The sequence below is a fragment of the Haliotis cracherodii genome, unplaced genomic scaffold (assembly GCF_022045235.1).
Source record: "Haliotis cracherodii isolate W230 unplaced genomic scaffold, xgHalCrac1.p SCAF_15, whole genome shotgun sequence".
In the NCBI taxonomy this organism is placed as follows: domain Eukaryota; kingdom Metazoa; phylum Mollusca; class Gastropoda; order Lepetellida; family Haliotidae; genus Haliotis; species Haliotis cracherodii.
Genome location: NW_027266270.1, coordinates 3,837,501 through 3,844,449, shown reverse-complemented (window position 1 = coordinate 3,844,449; position 6,949 = coordinate 3,837,501). Strand labels below are relative to the sequence as shown.

The window sequence follows — 6,949 nt, the reverse complement described above, 5'->3', positions numbered from 1 at the left end:
TTAGAATAGGATACAATATAACTGTCTCATATTATTTTGGACTCCTTAATATCACGAGACGAAGTAATCAGTGATATTAATACCTCGAAACGTGGTAAATCACCTGGCAAAGATTTAGTTATTGCTTATTTCTTTAACTATACCAGTGATATCCTTGTCCCAAACCTTACAGTTCTATTTAATGTATTGTTTGAGACTGCGTACTTGCCATTTTTCATCAGAATTCAGATCACGCCTAAAGTATATCTGTGAACAGGATGCTTCAAAACGGTACCAAAACGTTACAAAATTCCGTTTACTTACACTGTCTAGTGAAAATCGTAAAAAAATTGTATTTGTGTTAGGGGTTACATTACACCTATAAAACACAACTACAGTAATACTTTTCTACTATTTGATAGACGTAAATATTGCATACAGACAGGGAAAGTTGCCTATGCTATGAGCAGATGTGTTTTGTCTTTCCACAAGGTATCCAGCGAACATTACAATCAACAGTACAACGACTATTACTCTATTATGGTAGAAACTGTCACACCCGTTACTCTTCTCCACCAGGTAAAGTTCGAGGTCTATACACAAACTACTCTGGAAGTTAGTCTTTCCCTAAAGCCTCATCGTCACACCCTAACCCCACACGTAGAAAAGGGCGGTCGGGTAGCCTAGTGGTTAAAGCGTTCGCTCGTCACGCCGGAGACCCGTGTTCGATTCCCGACATGGGTACAATGTGTGAAGCCCATTTCTGGTGTCCCCCGCCGTGATATTACTGGAATACTAGTATTGCTAAAAGCTGCGTAAAACCATACTCCACACTCACTCACTCACACGTAGAAGGGCATCGGGTTAGAATAAGTCCCAGAGAATCCAACAACCAAAGACATTTCCATAACCATAACACATATCTGCTAAATCCGACTACAGCATAAGCATGTGTTTATAAATCACTAACAGATATCGTTCGTGGTTGATTGTGTTATTGTGAATCTGTACACGTGTGTGTGTGTGTGTGTCTGTGTTCGCGTATCCCCACCTCTAATGTTGACGTGTACTGCAAGGAAGTCGTATTTAACGCCGTATGTTAACGCTGAATCGTAACGTCGCAATTGCTGGTGACCACCCGCTTTGATATAGTGGGAATGTTGAGAAAGGCGTAGACTCTGGTGCGTCAGGTTTATGGGATTTGTTAGAAGCTATCATACCTTCATATCCCTGACTTAGTCACGATATGGCTGAAATATTGTGACTTTAAATCCTAATTCACTCGCTCATATCCCTGACAGGGAGTTTAACCACGATTTGGCAAAGAAATACAACACAAACACATTCATTGTTGAACGATACCCTTTATATCAGTGGAACAACTGACAGTAGTCTGTGACTCGACACGTCATCAGGGTACAGAACAAACTGTTTCATGTTTCACAGGAACTTTTTATGTTGTTCTCAGAGATACACACAAATCAAAACAGTTATAACACCTAAAGACCAAGCTCTAGGTTTTACTTTAAAAAATGGTCTAAAGAAGTAGTTTCTTCCCGAGTCGATATTTTTACAACTTCTGTGGTGTAAATTCATGTATGGTGTTCTAGTGGGTGAGAGATCCTGGGAAGGATACAACTCGACTGTTACATAAACAGAACACTTCCAAACACACAGAAGATGATGGACGCCAAGAAGTACGTCACGTGATGACCTGAGTTGTAGACACCTGAAAAACAATATAAGTCAGCTCTTCAGTTCCATCTTAATGTGAAAAAGACACTGTTCATCCTTAGGAAAAGTATCCACTTATTCCCGTAATATATCATGTTCATTTCATTTTTAGGATGTCATTACAAGAGCAACATCAAACATTTCACTTATTTACTTTTGATTTTCTTACTGGAGACGGACAATATTTGTTATTTTAATACCGGAGCCAACAATTAGGAGTTTAACAAGACCAGGTAATGTTTTAAGGGTCAATTGTGAAGCTACTTCACTGATGGCCATGTCAGATATGAAACATTAGGAAGACGGTTATATCACCTAAGGTCAAAGGACAGGAACACATTTATTGAGGAAACTTTCCACTTGATGTATGACATATTAACGTCAAATGGGTCACAGAGGTGCCCTTGACCTTCACCCTCGACCTTCAACATGGACGGTTTCTGGTGTCATCATTGTAAGTATACAGTAATGTAGTATAGATCTAAATAAATGTTTTAATCCACTTTTTATCTAATGCTTCAAGATGAAGGAGATAGGACAATACTGCTTTGATAGCTACTTCAGAAATAGTCCCTGACATCGGAGCGGATTGGAAACAGACTTCCTGAAGTACTCACTGCAGGTGTTACCGGTGAAGAGGGCTGCACAGTCGCATGTGTAGGGAGACACTGTGGTGTTGCAGGAACCTTTGTTCTGGCACTCATTCCCAGTATAACTGCAGGCCGGGGCTTAGAGAAAAAGGAGGAAGACGTTTTAACAAATCACGAATTTGTTGAAGCTCATACACACGTATGGAATACTGTAAGGGACATTGGCAGCATCGACGTTTGTAGCATTCTCGCGATCTTGACAGTGTCCCAACATTATTCCATACATTTGACCAGCAAATTGAGTTTACACCTAGCGTGTGATACATAACCAAGGGCCTTCGTACTAGGAGTATCATTGGTCAATGATAAAGAAAGGGGTCAGTATTCATGTGGGTCATATGTTTTTATATCGACCAGCTGATGCTGCCTTATTTGGTATGCAATGCAGTGATATTTAAATCCCTTTCATAAGTTTATTGAAGCGCTGCGGGATGACTTGGATATGATCTGTAAAACAGTTATGGATTTTTATATAAACTGTGAATATAAACTGCATATCCTTTCTCCCCAAACAAGCGCTCTTGAAATAATAGAGAGCACCATTCAAACAGAGAGTCAGTTATCGTTTGAGTTTTGCATTACCTGAAGAGCAGGTATTGTCGCCGTAGCCGCCGTTGCACTGACAGAAGGGGACGGTGCCGCAGGTGTTACAACCACCATTGTTCCCACATTGAGTTCCGGCTGCGGTGCATGTGGGTGCTAAAATAAAATATAACAAATTATTCATAGAGTGCAGATTATAATTATGAAAAACAATGCGTGCGTCACGAGCTTCATGGATGTGCTTCAATTGCAAGTGCTGGTCATTCGAGACATTTTAATGATTTGCCTTCGCCTTCTAATATATTCACTTAAAGTTGAGGGCGGTCGGGTAGCCTTGTGGTTAAAGCGTTCGCTCGTCACGCCGAAGCTAAAAGCGGCGTAAAACCATACTCACTCACTCACTTAAAGTTGACCTCGGTTATCATGTAATTTATCAATATAGTTCAAGGCAAGGGAAGCATACTTGTTTACTCGTTGAACCGGTTATATATGCACTCATATGCACATATAGTGGCACAAGTAATGTGAATACATACATACCTATGTTTGCTTAACTTGACATGAGGGTCATGCTCACGTGAGCATGACCATATACGCCCTCTGGCAGCAAGGGGAGATTACTCTTAAAACAATTCCTTACATAATTAAGAAAGTAACTTATTTGACACGACCAGCGTCATCGTTGAATTAGTAAGGACAGCTTTCTTGACAGACTATCCATAATATTGTTAATGTCATGTTTTATGTGTCAGAAGTCATCACGGAGCCACAACCTATCATGTATGGCGTTCACTACACTTCCAGTTATTTTCAATTGGGAGATAAACATTATTGGTTTTCCTATCTCCTATCTATCTCTGGAATAGTCAAAAACAAATCTTAAACCCATAAGATTTATCGACATTGCAATATAGAAGGTGCTATTTTCAAACAAATTATAATCGTATCCAAATCTAAAACACACTGATATCCCTGTTTGAGCTATACCCACAGAGCAAACCAGGGTTAGGACAAGGTGGAGTGATATACTGCCACACCCTTAGTAATAGCGCTTGTCTCTGGAGGAATTGTTGGTATATAACAAATTAATCTAACTGTTCATTTTGCCGCGGAGATGATACTCGGCATGGTGTTGGATTATGAATCTGAATTTGGAGACTTCCATAAAAGCATAAAGTTGAACTAACGGGTGGTGCACAGTGTCCCACTGTATCCGTTCTTGCAGGTGCAGACATATGGAGATGCTGTTGTTGTGCAATCGCCGTTGGTGCCGCATTGAGTTCCTGCTGCTGTGCAGATGGGGGCTGCAATGATATAAGTATCAAGGGTAATTAATGGTTTGAACAATGCTGTGTGAAATTTTGCTTTAAGTGTGCTGTTTGAATCAAGTAGTATAACGTTCATGTGTTTTATTTCAGAGCTCATATGTGTTCCAGGCAAGTCTATTGTTTATGAAAGAAGTGCGTGTGTTTTACTTCACAGCGTGTAAATGTGCTGTCAACGTCACTTACCTGTGGTGCATGTTGTGCCAGTGTATCCGTTCTTGCAGGTGCAGACATAGGGAGATGCTGTTGTTGTGCAATCGCCGTTGGTGCCACACTCAGTTCCTGCAGCTGTGCAGATGGGGGCTGCAATGAATGAGTATCAAGGGTAATTAACGGTTTGAACTATGCTGTGTGAGTTTTGGCTTTAAGTGTTCTGTTTGAATCAAGTCGTATAATGAGTATCCGTTCTTGTAGGTGCAGACGTAAGGAGTGCCGGTTGTTGTGCAGTCGCCATTGGTGCCGCACTCACTTTGTGCAGATGGAGGCTGCAGTGATGTTATTAAGGGTCATTTTAGTTTGAATTATGTTGTGATAGTTGTCTTAATCGATTGCTTTATACATTGTCCGTTCAGTGAAACTGATGCAGGTTTTATATTGGTGGGGATATTGAGCTTAAAAAATAACTAACGGGTGGTGCACATTGTTCCAGAGTATCCGTTCTTGCAGGTGCAGACATAGGGAGATGCTGTTGTTGTGCAATCGCCGTTGGTGCCACACTCTGTTCCTGCAGCTGTGCAGATGGGGGCTGCAATGATATGAGTATCAAGGGTTATAAACGGGTTTAACGATGCTGTGTGAGTTTTGCGTTTAAGTGTACTGTTTGAATCAAGTCGTATAATGTGTATCTGTTATTGCAGGTGCAGACATAAGGAGTGCCGGTTGTTGTGCAGCCGCCATTGGTGCCGAACTCTCTTCCTGCAGCTGTGCAGATGGGGGCTGCAATGATGTTATTAAGGATAATTTTAATTTTAATCATGTTGTGATAGTTCTCTTAATCGCTGCTTTATACATTGTCAGTTCAGCGAAACTGATGCAGGTTTTATAATGGTGGGGACAGGGAGCTTACCAACCCAGAATCCTAACCCTTGCGAATCTGAGATTAAAACAAACAAGCAAAGGATTCTGGCATGCCTTCGCAAGTCATAATTGACTTAAATAACGACATATTCCTGCTATCGGAATAAATATCAAAGGTCAATATAAATGTCAATATGTATGACACGGTGGCGAAACGCGGTCAAGTACCGGATTACGAAACCGAATTATGAGACCGTCCATAGAAGCATATAAAATAACTAACGGGTGGTGCACATTGTTCCAGAGTATCCGTTCTTGCAGGTGCAGACATAGGGAGATGCTGTTGTTGTGCAATCGCCGTTGGTGCCACACTCAGTTCCTGCAGCTGTGCAGATGGGGGCTGCAATGATATTATTATCATTAAGGGTGACATGGTGTTTACAATGTTTTGTGAATGAGGTCATCAGGTTGTCATTCACCAGATGAAGGAGTAAGTAGTAGCTCTGAAATTTCGTACAAAGAATAAAAGAAGTTGCTGTCTATAAACAAGCGTCATGTATTCAATTTCGTCACTGAAACCACTGTTGGTGTTCTGTGTCCCAAGCAAGCCGCGTATTGTAAAAGCATATTGCAACAGAACATGAACCCTAACCCTAACCCTAACCCTAACCCTGACCCTAACCCTAATCCTAACCCTCACCTTCACCCTCACCCTCACCCTGACCCTGACCCTAACCCTAACCCTCAACCTCAACCTCAACCTCACCTTGACCCTAACCCTAACCCTAACCCTAACACTAACCCTAACACTAACCCTAACCCTGACCAGAAGAACAAGCACAGCAATGCTCTCCATTTCAGCCGTTCCCGACAGCCTCGGATTGTGAAACTGAATTTCGCGACTAACTGAACTAACGTATGTTGCACTTTGTTCCAGAGTGTCTGTGTTTGTAGGTGCAGACACAGGGGTGGCTGTTGTGCAGTAACCTAATTGTATTTGTTTGTGAAACAAATATACCAGTATGAGAAAAACAGTTGCACTGTTAATGTTTGCCGTGGAAGAAACATTCATAAGAGTGTTGGATAAAACAACTAGATGAGTGTCATACAAGTTTTACATTGAACTAACCGACGGTGCACAATGTGCCAGAGTATCCGTTCTTGCAGGTGCAGGTGTAAGGAGTAGCCGTTGTTGTGCAGTCGCCGTTGGTGCCACACTGGCTTCCTGTAGCTGTGCAGATGGGAGCTGCAATGATATTGTTATTATGGGTCATTTTGGCTTTAACCATGTTCAATGACTAAGTTGTTTGAAACATTTGGGGAAATACCAGGTATATGTAGGAGAGATGCCCAAAGTGACCCTGATCTCAGATGTGTACACTTTAGTTTTAGTCTTTAGTAACCCAGGGCGCAATTTCTCCTGAACAAACGCCAGTATCAGCAACACAGTTATGCTTATCGGGTTTGCCGTGGAAGTAACGACTGAATCTAGAGACGGTTTATAGAAGTGAAGTATTTCACTAACCTACGGTGCACAGTGTGCCAGTGTATCCGTTCTTGCAGGTGCAGACATAGGGAGATGCTGTTGTTGTGCAATCGCCGTTGGTGCCGCACTGAGTTCCCGCAGCTGTGCAAATGGGTGCTGCAATGATATTATTAAGGGCAATGTTGGCTTTAACGATGCTGTGTGAATTAAAAAAG

General features: G+C 41.7%; 1 pseudogene; it reads right to left on the bottom strand.

Moving 5' to 3' along the window:
* Window positions 1-1,406: 1,406 nt before the first annotated feature.
* The window catches only part of LOC139461724 (fibropellin-1-like), an 11,821-nt pseudogene continuing 6,278 nt past the window's right edge, over window positions 1,407-6,949 (bottom strand).